The sequence below is a fragment of the Bos taurus genome, chromosome 26, assembly GCF_002263795.3.
Source record: "Bos taurus isolate L1 Dominette 01449 registration number 42190680 breed Hereford chromosome 26, ARS-UCD2.0, whole genome shotgun sequence".
Taxonomy (NCBI): Eukaryota; Metazoa; Chordata; class Mammalia; order Artiodactyla; family Bovidae; genus Bos; species Bos taurus.
In genome coordinates, this window is record NC_037353.1 from 15,913,806 (window position 1) to 15,929,965 (window position 16,160).

At 39.2% G+C, this 16,160-nt stretch overlaps 1 protein-coding gene and 1 long non-coding RNA gene across 9 annotated transcripts in view; both read left to right on the forward strand.

Moving 5' to 3' along the window:
- The window catches only part of TBC1D12 (TBC1 domain family member 12), a 119,272-nt gene that overhangs the window by 36,619 nt on the left and 66,493 nt on the right, over positions 1-16,160 (forward strand). The window lies entirely within an intron of this gene.
- Positions 1-16,160, forward strand: part of LOC132343941 (uncharacterized) — a 40,615-nt gene that overhangs the window by 13,653 nt on the left and 10,802 nt on the right. The window contains exon 1 of the long non-coding RNA XR_009492966.1: positions 1-16,107. This exon is cut by the window's left edge and continues 13,653 nt beyond it. This is a non-coding gene — a long non-coding RNA (uncharacterized lncRNA). The remainder of the gene's footprint in view (positions 16,108-16,160) is intronic.

The window sequence follows — 16,160 nt, forward strand, 5'->3', positions numbered from 1 at the left end:
ACTCTCACATCCATACATGACTACTGGAAAAAGCATAGCCTTGACTAGGCAGACCTTTGTTGGTAAAGTAATGTCTCTGATTTTTAATATGCTGTTTAGGTTGGTCATAACTTTTCTTCCAAGGAGCAAGTATCTTTTAATTTCATGGCTGCAGTCACCATCTGCAGTGATTTTGGAGCCCCCCAAAATAAAGTCTGACACTGTTTCCACTGTTTCCCCTTCTATTTGCCATGAAGTGATGGGACCAGATGCCATGATCTTAGTTTTCTGAATGTTGAGCTTTAAGCCAACTTTTTCACTCTCCACTTTCACTTTCATTAAGAGGCTCTTTAGTTCTTCTTCACTTTCTGCCATAAGGGTGGTATCATCTGCATATCTGAGGTTATTGATATTTCTTCCAGCAATCTTGATTCCAGCTTGTGCTTCCTCCAGCTCAGCATTTCTCATGATGTACTCTGCATATAAGTTAAACAAGCAGGGTGACAATATACAGCCTTGATGTACTCCTTTTCCTATTTGGAACCAGCCTGTTGTTCCATGTCCAGTTCTAACTGTTGCTTCCTGACCTGCATACAGGTTTCTCAAGAGGCAGGTCAGGTGGTCTGGTATTCCCATCTCTTTCAGAATTTTCCACAGTTTATTGTGATGCACACAGTCAAAGGCTTTGGTATAGTCAATAAAGCAGAAATAGATGTTTTTCTGAAACTTTCTTGCTTTTTCAACGATCCAACAGATGTTGGCAATTTGATCTCTGGTTCCTCTGCCTTTTCGAAAACCTATATATAAGGTTTAATTTAGACTTTAAAAGTTTAGGTTGTTAGTATGACAGATTCATATATTAAAAATTACATATATCAAAGTATAAGATAAATGCAATATACAGTTTTACACAATGTATTCTTACTTGAGCTCCAGTGCTAAAAGGTAAGTTTCTCCTACAAGGACCATGGTAAAAGTAGCAAACAATTTAAATCTGTCACCCATAAGAAAGTTATTCATTATCAGGAAGCTATATTGTGTATAAATTTAAGTTTTGAATTAAGTTATTGAAGTTTTAAATCATTAAAGGTCTTAATTGACTACGTAGCTTCTGTGTTGTGAAGAGTGATAAAATTTGAGTTGCTTTTTTGATTACATAGCCCTTTGCACTCTTTACCTCACCCGTGTTGAATTGACTTTTTAACTTTATCAGTACACCAAGAGTTAAAGAGCTTGGGTGTTGTTTGGAAAACAAAAGATTCGTTGTAATTCATAATTGGGTGTTGAGTACACAAAATTTGTTATCTAAAGATTAAAAAATGTAGCTTTTGATAAAAATGATATGGGGTAACCAGCACAGTAATTGAACGTATAACCAGAGAGTGATGTTCATCTTTGTGATATACTTCCAAAAGCACAAGAATACCATACTAGGACAGTGATTACCTTTCACAATAGTTTCTACTATTAACATAAGTGAAAATTATACTGCGTGAAGAAAAAAAAATAGTAGCTAACCACTATAAAATGTTCTTGATTAAAATAATAGTTAGCTACATGTTGTAATGAAGAAATAAGATTGTTTTGCTGTTGTGTGAGACCACCAAAATCTTTTGATTTTGATGGAAATGTCATAACATCAAGTGGAATAAAAGACAATTGCCTTGGTCAGGAGAGATACTTCAATTATGCTGATGGAAGACGAGTTCAATTCAGAAAGTGCTTCTAGGTCAGATGAGCCAAGTGTCAACTAAACAACCCCCAGAGCTAAGTGTCCGCCTCTCTCTTGTGAGAGAGTGTGGGCACCTGATAGATGTGGTTTGGCCCCTGCATGAATTCTTTCACTAACAAGCAACTCTGTTTCCTCAATGCAGCCCATTGAGGGTATTAATTGTTAGAAGGTTCTTTATGTCAAAGCACAGTGTATCTCTTTGTAATGTTCCTGGTCCTCATTTGCCCTTTAGAGCCACAAAGAACAAGTGAGTTCTTTTACATAACTGCTGTTCAGAAATTTAAAGATTGCTATTGAATCTGTTTTTGACTCTTCTAGCTAAGCATATACAATTCTTATGAACTAGCTTGAGATTTTCTTACCATTTATTCATTCAGCAAATGCTGTTGAGCCCTACTATATATATGAGGCACTAAGGAAATAAGAGAAAAAATATTCTATTAACAAACTTAAGATGGGAGAATCATATAAATCAGTACTTACAATACAAACCTGATTAGTGTTATAAAAGAAAATACAAGGGTGCGTCAGTGGCACTGAGAAGGAGTGATTAACTTTGGTCATGAGACATTAGGGAACTTTTCACAGTAGATGAAACATGAATGCATAATTTTTCTGTTTTGTTTTGTTTTGACTAATGAGGAGGGTTTGGATTGGAATGAGGCTGAAGCCAGGACAGGCATACAGCAGCATATGCAGAATTATACATGGAATAGCACGGCACTTTTGAAACTGTAGAGACTTATTAGTATGACCTCACCTTAGCACGCAGGGCTTCTTTGGTGGCTCAGTGTTAATAAAAAGTCCGCCTGCCAGTGCAGGAGATGCAGGTTCAATCCCTGGGTTGTGATGATCCCTTGGAGAAGGAAATGGCAAACTACTCCAGTATTCTTGCCTGGGAAATCCCATGGACAGAGGAGCCTGGCAGGCTACACTCTATGTGGTCAAAAAAGAGTCAGAAGTGACTTAGCAACTAAACAATAGCAACAATAGAACAACACCTTAGGGCAAGTGAGGTAAAGTGTCAAAAATGGAGACGGAAAGGTTGGGGCTAAATTATCAATGAGTTTGTGTGACAGAACTACACAGTTTTAATTGATTCCATGAGGGGTGGTAGCATACCAGACCTTTGATGGGTTTTCAAAACAAGGGCAACATGCTTAAGATTGTGTTTTAGAACAGTGACTCTGGTAGCAGTGTAGCAGATGATTTGGGACTTGAGAAACTGGGGCTTGGATACATTTGTGGTAGTTTATCTGTACTTGTCAGTCTCTTTATTAAAGTGTGATATCCCAGTCATTGATGTAAATTCAGTCTCTATCAGAAGAAGGTGAAGGTGAAGTCACTCAGTTGTGTCCAACTCTTTGTGACCCCATGGACTGTAGCTTACCAGGCTTCTCCGTCCATGAATACTTCTCCAGGCAAGAATACTGGAGTGGGTTACCATTTCCTTCTCCAGGGGATCTTCCCGACCCAGGGATCGAACCCAGGTCTCCTGCATAGGAGGCAGATGCTTTAACCTCTGGGCCACCAGGGAAGCCCACCTCTTCTATCAGAAGAGTTAACTAACAAATTTAGTGATATATGCTTACCTTGGGCTTCCCTGGTGGCTCAGATGGTAAAGAATCTGCCTGCAATGCGGGAGGCCCAAGTTTCATCCCTGGGTCCAGAACATGCCCTGGAGAAAGAAATGGCAGTCCACTCCAGTATTGTTGCCTGGAGAATCCCATAGACAGAGGAGCCTGGCAGCCTGGGGTTGCAAAGAGTTGGGACACAACTGAGCAACTAACATACACATGTGCCTACACAGTAGCCATTTTGTGAAGCTTTAATGAAGGCCTAAACTTTGATTTTTGTTTTTGTTTTTGTCTTTCTGAGATACTGATTTTATTTCCTTTGGATGTATACTCAGAAGTCCTATTAAGTTTTTGAATTGGCATACTGGAAAACATAGTGGCTGCACCAGTGTATATTCCCACCAGTTGTTTACAGAGGTTCCCTTTTTCCACACCCTCCCTAACAGTTGTCACTTGTCCTTTTGGTCACAGCCATCTTGACATGTTTGAAGTGATATCTCATTGTATTTGCATTTTCTTTTTTTTTAATTAACATTTTTTAAAATTTTAACTGTACAATATTGCATTGGTTCTGCCATACATCAACATGAATCCGCCACAGGTATACACGTGCTCCCCACCCTGAACCCTGCTCTTCCCTCCCTCCCCGTACCATCCCTCTGGGTCGTCCCAGTGCACCAGCCCCAAGCATCCAGTATCGTGCATCGAACCTGGACTGGCGACTTGTTTCATATATGATATTATACATGTTTCAGTGCCATTCTCCCAAATCATCCCACCCTCTCCCTCTCCCACAGAGTCTAATGAGGTGGATGAAACTGATTTTTGTTTTGAGGGAAGTGGGATGATATGAAATTGGAGAGTCATGTGAAAAATTATGTCTACCATGTTTTATAAGGAATTTGATGAGGAGGGGCAAAGAGCCAGGATAGTTATTAGGCCAATTTTTCCCCCTCTAAATTCAACTACAGTTGATTTACAATAGTATACTAATTACGGGTATTTAATCTAGTGATCTGATATTTTATAGGTTATACTCCATTTAAAGTTATTACAGGGATGTCCCTGGTCGTCCAGTGGCTAAGACTCCATGCTCCCAGTGCAGTGGGCCCGGATTCGATCTCTGGTCAGGAAACTAGATTCTGCGTGCCACAACTAAGACCTGGTGTAGCCAAATAAAAAGTAATTAAAAATAAATTAAAAAAATAAAATTATTGTAAAGTATTAGCTATATTCCCTGTACTATCTATGACATCCTTGTATCTTATTTATTTTATACCTAGTAGTTTTTAATTGTTGTGGGAAACAAAACAATTTCAGAGGAAATCCTGTGAGAATAAAGTAGTAAAATCGTGTCTGTATACCCAATGCACAAGGTCTATATATTGCTTCATAAACGTGGATGGTGGACATGTACCCATCACCTGTTTTTGAGGATTGAATGATGTAAAGACAAAGTATTGAGACTTTCATCATTACTTGTAGCTGTATGTTTCTCTTCCACTAAAATGAAAACTCCCTGCAGATATGAAACATGTCTTTTTTGTCTTTGTAAAGAGACATAGAGCCATGTATATATGAACACAAAGATTTATTGGATTAAGAACTTTTTAAAAAGTACCAGAGCTTAATAGTTCAATGATTGGAACCTTTGGAATAGTCACTCTGGGAGTAATAGTATCATTTCTCAAAGTATGTTTGATTCCTTTGGGAGATGTTTCTATAGGAGAGAAATCAGTTGGGCCCATGTAAGATAAGACTGAAGAATTGAACGTGGAGGAGAGTCATAGTTGAAATACATTAGGAAGCCAGCTAAGCAAGTTCAGTTATATATTAACTATAGTAATTACTCTAATATTCTAGATATAATAGATTCATCCCCAGGCAAATAGTGAGACACATAATAATATGTAAAGGGTTGAGATTTATATAAACAAGCAAAATGATTTCACCTCTGGTACTCTTCTTCCCCTCCGGTACTTTTCTGAAGGATCAAATAAATTCAGTGACTTGGGGGTCTGCCACCCTTGAATTTGGTCATATTTGGGTGGTTAGAGCTATATCAGTTTAATTTTGGTGAAGCCTACAACTCCTGTTAATAGGGTGTTTGGTAAAATCCATAATACATCATCTGTAAAAGAAATACTGAACTTTATAAGTACTGCTTTTATGCTGTTGCCAGTTTTGAAGTATCCTTTATACTTTTCTACTTGTGAGGTAAATATTTTCTTTCACTTTTCTAATTAGCAAAACAAATTACATATTTTCTCCTGTTATATGGTTTGCCTTTATACTTTCTTGAGAGTTTCATTTGATCCGCAAAAGTAGAAATGTTTTAAATTTGATATATTACAGTTCTAAGTATGTGCAACCAACTTAGTTTGTACTGTAAAAGGTAAGATATTTATGTAGCTATCCAGAGTACAGAGGCAAGAAATTGGAGCATATGTGAAAAAGAGTACAGTTAGAGTTATTTAGTTTGAAGGAATATAAGCCAACTTAAGCTACTTAAATGCAGGAGAGTTTATTGTAGGCTTGTAATAGGAAACTTGTACATATTCTGAAGATAGAAAATAAAATATAGCTGGGCTATAGAGTACCTGGAATAGTGGTTTTTCTGTTTTCCACTGGATGCTTGGCTTTTCTCATCTCTTTTCTGCCTCTTGGTTCAGTGCATGCTTTTTACCTGCAGAAGCTGTTTCAACTGTACCTGATTTATCAGTTCAAGCATTTATTGTCATTTGACTCAATCTCTATGTCTTTTATTTAAAAATCCTGGAAATCTGATTGTCTCAGCCTGCATATGAATTTATCCATGTTTTATCAGCAGTCCAACTTAATCAGTGCTGACTGAGGGGCAAGACCATGAAACACAAATATAGCCATTTTGGGCTACTGCTTCAGGCAGAGTTGGGACAAAGATACTGTCAAAGAAGTGGGAGTAGGTTGCAGGTATTCTAAAGTCACATGTATTTCTCCTAGTTGTAAAAAGGGTAGTAGGAAATAATATTGGAAAAATAATTTGAGTCCAAATTGTAAAGAGTCTTTAATGCTCGGTTAAAAAAAATTATAACTTTTCCATAGATATTAGAGACGGTTGAGGATTTGGGGCAATAAATGAAATTCTCTATTCTTTTCTGCTTGTACTTTTAAGTTTATTCTAGCCACAATGAATTAATATGTTATTCTCTCCCTTTAATTTCTGTTTGTCTGAATCCTCCCGTGTTAATTCAGTAAACATATTTGAGTACAGACTCTATAGCAGGAAAGAAGGAGCTAGAATAAAGCCTTTCTGGTAAAGCCAGTGATGATCACATTGCAAACATAAATTGAAATGCTTATGACGTTGATAGTACCAGGGAGCGTGAGATGAGGGAAGCAATATTATTCCTCTAGCACTGAATCTAGCTTTTAAGTCCATCTTTGTGCTCATTTCAGTGCTTTACAGGGATTGGGAGGGGTAACTACAAAGAGGTAACATGATTGAATTTTGGGGGATGATACAAATGTTTATCACCTCTCCTGAGGTAGTAGTTACACAAATCTATGTGTGTGTGTGCTCAGTCGCTACTGAGCAGTTTTGACTGACTCTTTGTGACCTCATGAACTATAATCCACCAGACTCCTCTGTCCATGGGATTTCCCAGACAACCCACTCATTGCTGTTTTCTTCAGGGGATCTTCCCCAGCCAGGAATCAAACCTGCATCTCCTGCACTGGCAGGTGGATTCTTTACCACTAAGCCATGTGGTGAACGAATCTTTACATGTGGTAAAACCTGTAGAACTGTATGCCAAAAGAAAGGCAGTCAATTTTTATTCTGTGTTAGTTTCAAAAATGAAAATTTCCTGAGTGTTTAAATACCTTATGTGCAGGTTATTGTGGAAATAGCACAAGTCTACTTCTCAGTGCATTTAGAGTTTAAAAGTAGCATTCAGATTATTATATAAGATAGAAAGTAAAATCAGGAGGGAGTGATTTATAGAAGAAATGGCTCATGGGGAGAAAGTTTCATAGAAATAATAGCTCCTCAGACTGCACTCCTCCATTAGACTACTGTTATAGACTGAATGTGTCCCCTTTAAAATTTGTATGTTGAAACCTAATCCCCATTGTGATACTGTTTGCTGGTGGGGCCTTTGGCTCATGGTTAGATCATGGGTGTGGAGCCCTCATGAATGGGATTAGTGCCCTTATGAAAGAGGCCTGGCGAGCTCTCCTGTGCCTTCTGCCTTGTGAGGACACAGTGAAAAGACTACGGTCTATGAACCAGGAAGCCAACTCTCATCAGACACTGAATCTGCCAGTGCCTTGATCTTAAATTTCCCCAGCCTCCATAACTGGAGGGAAGAAGCATCTTTTGTTTACAAACCACCAAGTCTTTGTTTTTGTTGTTGTTGTTGTTGTAGCAACCACGAATGGATAAGACAGCTAATTTGAGGATAGCAGTTATTTTTTTCTCTGCAGCCCTCAATTAGCAGACTGATTTATGTGTGCAAGCACAGCACTAGGGTACAATGGTCAACATGGAACTCACAGTCTAATGAGGTGGCAACATCCATAAAGCTCACATTCTAATGAAGAAAGTGACAACTAATTAAATTTTCAAAATCATTTTGGCTATTCTGCTTCCTTTCCATGTCAATTTTAGAATCAGTTTATCTATATTTACGGATAATCTTTGTTAATTAACGTGGGGAGAATTAATGTCTTTAGTATGTTGAGTTTTCCATTCCTGGAACACAGTATATTTCTTTGTTTATAATTTTGGTCTCATGAACTTCTTTTATCAGAGTTTTGTAGCTTTCAGCATACACATTCTGCTTATGTTTTCTTCAGTTCAGTCACTCAGTCATGTCCGACCCTTTGTGACCCCATGGTACTGCAGCATGCCATGCTTTCCTGTCCATCACCAACTCCCGGAGCTTACTCAAACTCATGTCCAACAAGTCGCTGATGCTGTCCAACCATCTCTTCCTCTGTTGTTTCCTTTTCCTCCTGCCTTCAATGTTTCCCAGCATCAGGGTCTTTTCTAATGAGTCAGTTCTTCATATCAGGTGGCCAAAGTATTGGAGCTTCAGCATCAGTCCTTCCAATGAATATTCAGGACTGATTTCCTTTAGGATTGACTGGTTTGATCTTCTTGCAGTCCAAGGGACTCTCAAGAGTCTTCTCCAGCACCACAATTCAAAAGCATCACTTCTTCAGTGCTCAGCTTTCTTTAAGGTTAAACTCTCACATCCACACATGACTACGGGAAAAGCCATAGCTTTGACTAGATGGACCTTTGTTGATAAAGTAATGTCTCTGCTTTTTAATATGCTGTCTAGGTTGGTCATAACTTTTCTTCCAAGAAGCAAGCATCTTTTAATTTCATGGCTGCAGTCACCATCTGCAGTGATTTTGGAGCCCCCCAAAATAAAGTCTCCCACTGTTTCCATTTTTCCCCATCTATTTGCCATGAAGTGATGGGACCAGATGCCATGATCTTAGTATTTTCAGTGTTGAGTTTTAAACTAGCTTTGTCACTCTCCTCTTTCACTTTCATCAAGAGCCTTTTCAGTTCCTCTTCACTTTCTGCCGTAAGAGTGGAGTCAATTGCAAATCTGAGGTTATTGATATGTTTCCTGGCAGTCTTAATTCCAGCTTGTGCTTCATCTAACCTGGCATTTTGCATGATGTACTCTGCATATCAGTTAAATAAGCAGGGTGACAATATACAGCCTTGGCATACTCCTTTCCCAATTTGGAACCAGCCTGTTGTTCCATGTCCAGTTCTAACTGCTGCTTCTTGACCTGGATACAGATTTCTCAAGAGGCAGGTCAGGTGGTCTGGTATTCCTATCTCTTTAAGAATTTTCAACAGTTTTTTTGTGATCACATAGTCAAAGACTTTCGTGTAGTCAATAAAGCAGAAGTAGATGTTTTTCTGGAACTATCTTGCTTTTTCGATGATCTAACCGATGTTGACAATTTGATCTCTGGTTCCTCTGCCTTTTCTAAATCCAGCTTGAACATATGGAAGTCCTTGGTTCACGTACTGTTGAAGCCTGGCTTGGAGAATTTTGAGCATTACTTTGCTAGCGTGTGAGATGAGTGCAATTGTGTAGTAGTTTGAATATGCTTTGGCATTGCCTTTCTTTGGGATTGTAATGAAAATTGACCTTTTCTAGCCCTGTGGCCACTGCTAAGTTTCCCAAATTTGCTGGCATATTGAGTGAAGCACTCCAACATCATCTTTCAGGACTTGAAATAGCTCAGCTGGAATTCCATCACCTCCACTATCTTTTCTTATATTTATGTCAAATATTTATTTTTGAGCTATGATCAGTTCAGTTCAGTCGCTCAGTCGTGTCCGACTCTTTACAACCTCATGGACTTGAACTATTATAGATTATGTATTTTTAACATTTCAGCTCCTAAATATTCACTGCTGTACTATATAGAAATATGATTAATTTTTGTTTGCTTTCTATCCTATAATCCTGGTAAACTTACTAGCTCTAGAAGCTTTTCTGGGACACTTATTTTTCTTGCCTTAGTGTCCTGGCGAGGATTTTACATTTTTTTTGAGGGGAGTCATGGGAGTAGATAACCTTACCTTGTTACCAATCTCCAAAACATTTGGTCTTTTACATTGAAGGATGATGTTGTTGTTCAGTTGCTGTGTCATGTCTGACTCTGCAGCCCATGGACTGCAGTATGCTAGGTTTCCCTGTCCTTCACTTTCTCCCTGAGTTTGCTCAAATTCATCTGTCTGCAACACAGGACATGCTGGAGTTGTGAGTTCAACCCCTGAGTTGGCAAGATTCCTTGGAGGAGGGCATGGCAACCCACTCTAGTATTCTTCCCTGGAGAATCTCATGGACAGAGGAGCCTGGCAAGCTGCAGTGCATAGGGTGCAAAGAGTCGGGCATGACTGAAGAGACTGAGCACAGGCACAGCATGTGCCCACTGAGTTGGTGATGCTACCCATCTCATCCTCTGCCATCCTCTTTTCCTTTTGCCTTCAGTCTTTCCTAGCATCAGGGTCTTTTCCGAGTTGGCTCTTGCCATCCGGTGCCCAAAGTATTGGATCTTCTGTCAGTGTCAATCCTTCCAATGAGTATTGAGGGTTGATTTCCATTAGGATTGATGGTTTCATCTCTTTGCAGTCCAAGGAACTCTCAAAAGTCTTCTCTAGCACCACAGTTGGAAAGCATCAATTCTTGGGCACTCAGCCTTTTTTTATTGTCCAACTCTCACATCTGTACATGACTATGTGAAAATCATTGCTTTGACTATACAGACCTTTGTCAACAAAGTGATGTCTTTGCTTTTTAATATATTGTATAGGTTTGTCATAGTTTTCCTTATAAGAAGCAAGCGTCTTTTAATCTCATGGCTGCAGTCACCATCTGCAGTGATTTTGGAGCCCAAGAAAATAAAATCTGTCACTGATTCGACTTTTTCCCCATCTATTTGCCATGAAGTGATGGGACCAGATGCCAGATGCCAGAGTTTCAGGCTCTCCACTCTCCTGCTTCACCCTCAAGAGGCTCTTTAGTTCCTCTTCACTTTCTGTCATTAGAGTGGTATCATCTGCATGTATGAGGTTGTTGATATTTTTCCTGGCAGTCTTGATTCCAGCTGGTGATTCATCCAGCCTGGCATTTTGCATGATGTACTCTGGGTAGAAGTTAAATAAGCAGGGTGACAATATACAGCCTTTTCGTACACCTTTCCCAATTTCAAACCTGTCAGTTGTTCTGTGTCTGGTTCTAACTGTTGCTTCTTGACCCGCATACAGGTTTCTCAGAAGACACGTAGGGTGATTTGTTATTCCCATCTCTTCAAAAATTTTCCAGTTTGTTGTGATCCATAGTCAAGGTTTTCTTGTAGTCAGTGAAGCAGAAGTAGATGTTTTTCTGGAATTCCCTTGCTTTCTGTGATCCAGTGAATGTTGGCAATTTCATCTCTGGTTCCTCTGCCTTTTCTAAATCCAGCTTGTACATCAGAAAGTTCTCAGTTCGGATACTGCTAAAGCCTAGCTTGAAGGATTTTGAGAATAACTTTACTAGCATGTGAAATGAGTGCAATTCTGTGGTGGTTTGAACATTCTTTGGCATTGCCCTTCTTTGGAATTGGAATGAAAACTGACCTTTTCCAATTTGTGGCCACTGCTGAATTTTCCAAATTTGCTGACGTATTGAGTGAAACACTTTTAACAGCATCATCTTTTAGGATTCTAAATAGTTCACCTGGAATTGCATCAGCTCCACTAGCTTTGTTCGTAGCAATGCTTCCAAAGTATTGACTTCACACTCTAGGATGTCTGGCTCTAGGTGAGTGACCACACCATTCTGGTTACCCCAATCATTAAGACCTTTTTCGACTTCTCCTTGATTTCTTCTGCCTCTGTTAGGTCCTTACTGTTTCTGTCCTTTATTGTGCCTGTTCTTGCATGAAATGTTCCCGTGCTATCTCCAGTTTTCTTGAAAAGATCCCTAGTCTTTCCCATTCTGTTGTTTTCCTCTACATCTTTGCATTGTTCATTGAAGAAGGCCTTCTTATCTCTCCTGGCTATTCTCTGGAACTCTACATTTAGTTGGGTGTATCTTTCCCTTTCTTCCTTGTCTTTCACTTCTCTTCTTTCCTCAGCTATTTATAAAGCCTCCTCAGACCAGGAGGAGGTAAACCAGGAGGTTTACCATCTTGTATTTCCTTTTTTTTTTTTTTTTTTGAGATAGTTTTGGTCACTGCCTCCTGTACAGTGTTGGGAACCTCTACCCACAGTTCTTCACACACTGTCTACCAGATCTCATCCCTTAAATCTATTTATTACCTCCACTGTGTAATCATAAGGAATTTGATTTAGGTCATACCCAAATCACCTAGTGGTGTTCCCTACTTTTTTCAATTTAAGCCTGAATTTTGCTATAAGGAGCTGATGATCTGAGCCACAGTCAGCTCCAGGTCTTGTTTTTGCTGACTATATAGAGCTTCTCCATCTTTGGCTGCAAAGAATATAATCAATCTGATTTCGGTATTGACCATTTGGTGATGCCCAACCATCTGTAGAGTCATCTCTTGTGTTGTTGGGAAAGGATGTTTCCTTGGACCAATGTGTTTTCTTGACAAAACTCTGTTAGCCTGTGCCCTGCTTTATTTTGTACTCCAAGGCCAAACTTGTCTGTTACTCTAGGAATCTCTTGACTTCCTACTTTTGCATTTCAGTCCCTGTGATGAAAAGTACCCACTCCAGTACTCTTGCCTGGCAAATCCCATGGACGGAGGAGCCTGGTAGGCTGCAGTCCATGGGGTCGCTAGGAGTTGGACATGACTGAGCGACTTAACTTTCACTTTTCACATTCATGCATTGGAGAAGGAAATGGCAACCCACTCCAGTGTTCTTGCCTGGAGAATCCCAGGGACAGGGGAGCCTGGTGGGCTGCCATCTCTGGGGTCGCACAGAGTCGGACATGACTGAAGCGACTCAGCAGCAGCAGCAGCAGCAGTGATGAAAAGTATGTCTTTTTTTGGTGTTAGTTCTAGAAAGTCTTGTAGGTCTTCATAGAACTGGTCAACTTCAGTTTCTTCGGCATCAGAAATTAGGACATAGACTTGGATTATTGTGATGTTGAATGGTTTACCTTGGAAATGAACTTGAGATCATTTTGTCATTTTTGAGATTGTACCCAAGTACTGCATTTTGGACTGTTTCGTTAACTATGAGGGCTACACCATTTCTTCTAAGGGATTCTTGCCACAGCAGTAGATATAATGGTCATCTGAATTAAATTTGCCCATTCCTGTTCATTATAATTCACTGATTCCCAAGATGTAGATGTTTATTCTTGCTATCTCCGGATTGACCATGTCTTATTTATCTTGATTCATGGACCTAACATTCCAGGTTCCTATGCAGTATAGTTCTTTACATCATCGAACTTTACTTTCATCACCAGACACATCCACAGCTGAGCGTCGTTTGGCTCAGCAGTTTCATTCTTTCTGGAGCTGTTAGTAATTGCCCTGTGCTCTTCCCCAGTATCATATTGGACACCTTCCAACCTGGGGGCTCATCTTCTGGTGTCATATATTTTTGCCTTTTCATACGGCTCATAGGGTTCTTAGAGCAAGAATACTGGAGTGGTTTGCCATATCCTTCTCCAATGGACCACATTTTGTCAGAACTCTCCTCTGTGACCTGTCAATTTTGGGTAGCCCTGCATGATATGGCTTACAGCTTCACTGAGTTATAAAGCCCCTTCTCTAAGACAAGCCTGTGATCCATGATGAGGAGTGTGATGTTAGCTGTACGTTATTTTTACAGATGCTTTTAACCATGCTAGGTAACTTCTATTTTATTCATAGTTTTCTGTTTATTTTTTAAAATCAAGACTAGATTCAGGATATTTTCAAATGCATAAATTGATATGGATCATGTTTTTTCTTCTTTAGATTGTCGGTGCTGCTGCTAAGTCACCTCAGTTGTGTCCGACTCTGTGTGACCCCATAGATGGCAGCCCACCAGGCTGCCCCATCCCTGGGATTCTCCAGGCAAGAACACTGGAGTGGGTTGCCATTTCCTTCTCCAATGCATGAAAGTGAAAAGTGAAAGTAAAGTCGCTCAGTCCTGTCCGACTCTTAGCGGCCCCATGGACTGCAGCCTACCGGGCTCCTCTGTCCATGGGATTTTCCAGGCAAGAGTACTGGAGTGGGGTGCCATTGATTGTTAAGATGGTGAATTACATTGATTGACTATTGACTACTGAATGAGTGTTGCATTCTTGGAATACATCCCACTTGGTCTTATTGTCTTTTTACCTGTTGTCACTTTTGATATATTTTTTTAATATAATAGTTTTATTGAGATATAATTCACATGCCATACAGCTCATCCATTCAAAGTGTACCCAGCTCAGTGATATTTACTCAGTTCACAGTTGTGCTATAATCACCATAACTGTGTACTGATCATGAAGATTAAATATTAGTACATGAAAAGATATTTTACTTTTATGGTAAACAACACTAGCATAGTTTTATTTATGTAAGAGACATTAATGGATAAGTATTCACATGTGGTTAGTTTTATTCAGTCTTTATCTTGCCTTTCTCTCCCAACTTTCTCTGTTTTCCCTTTGGCTAAGCTGTGTGACTTGTGGGATCTTATTCTTCCAGCAGAGATTGAATCTGGGACCCTGACAGTGAGAGTGTAGAATCCTAACCACTGGACCACCAGGGAAGTCCCCCCAAATTTCTCTTAGAGGTTAAAAGATATCTTACCTCCTGATGACTGAAATGTTTTTGCTCATATTTTACTTATGTTGTTCCTTGTTACTGCTCATGTTCTTCTCCTAAAAGTTCTTTCCTGTATCCTTCCTCTTTTCTTCTAGTGGTTTCTATCTTTTCTCTGAATGTCTTAGGTACTACACTGGGCTTAACGCAACAATTTCTCTTCATGAAACTTTGATACATGATGTGTAGTATGTAGCACAAAAGCAAGGATATTTTTATAATTATTTTTCCCTTCCTTAGTTGTATTCAATTGTGTTTTCTCCCTGCAAAGTGAAAGTTGGTCAGCCGTGTTCTACTCTTTGCGACCCCATGGGCTATACAGTCCATGGAATCCTCCAGGCCAGAATACTGGAGTGGGTAGCCTTTCCCGTCTCCAGGGGATCTTCCCAACCCAGGGATCAAACCCAGGTCTCCGCATTGCAGGTGGATTCTTTACCAGCTGAGTCAGAAGGGAAGCCCAAGATTACTAGGGTGGGTAGCCTATTCTTTTTCCAGGGAATCTTCCCAACCAAGGAATCTAAGTGAGGTCTCCTGCATTGCAGGAGGATTGTTTACCAACTGAGCTCTCAGGGAAGTAGAAGAATAAAAAGATCTCTGTCAGTAAGATATTGCCTGAAACTTATTTACTAAAAGAAATAACACATACCATAAGATGACTTGCTGACATGAAAACAGGAGAAAGAAGAAAATAATGTATGTGTTTGTATTGTTTAAATGAATATCAGGAAGCATTTTGGCAATGTGTAGGATGAAAGGGAACAGGCATAGTTGGAAGCTGTTATGTTGTGATTGTTCTATGGAGGATGTGAACAAGATGAGTGTGATTAGAAAAAAGAGGAATTGTGTGAGAGATCTGGCTCCAACATTTACTATTTATGTGACCTTGGGAAGTGGCTCGTGAACCTTTCTTGGGGGTGGTCGGGTGACACATTGAATACTTGGAACATTTGATGAAAGCTATAGATAGCTGCCCAAGAAGAATGTTTGTGAATACATCATTTACTTTAAATTGTACATAGAGCTTGAGGAGGCTCATGGACCTCCTCTAGTCTGTTCATGTAGGTGCACTGATTCTTGATTAAGAACCTTTAATCTGGTTTCTGGCTGAGGTCCCTAACAGCTCTGAAATACTGTAAAAAAAGAATTACAACCTTTACTTTCAGCATTGAAATTCTGTTTCTGTTTTTTTACAAAGAATAAATGATGCTTAATTCTGTACTTTTCTTTTTTTTGTTGTTATTTATTTTTTTTAAATTTTAGTTTTAAACTTGTACTTTTCTGATAGTCCTGATCTGTGGCAGTATTTAGATTAGTTAAACAGTGGGTATTAAGTAAAATTCTCTATTATTTTTTGATTTTTAGGATTTGTAATAATGACAAAGACAAGATCCAGAAACGGGCCTAAAAGAAAATTCTTGGAATTCAAAAAAGCCTAAGTTATTTTGCAAAAAAAAAAAAAAAACAGCAAACTTTTTTTTGCATCTAGTCAGCTGAAAGTGTTTTTCAAGTGAAAAATGATTGAGGTTTGGAAAGAATGTAAGTAATCTTCATGCCAGATCTTTAATCCAAAATACTCAAGGGTAGCCAAA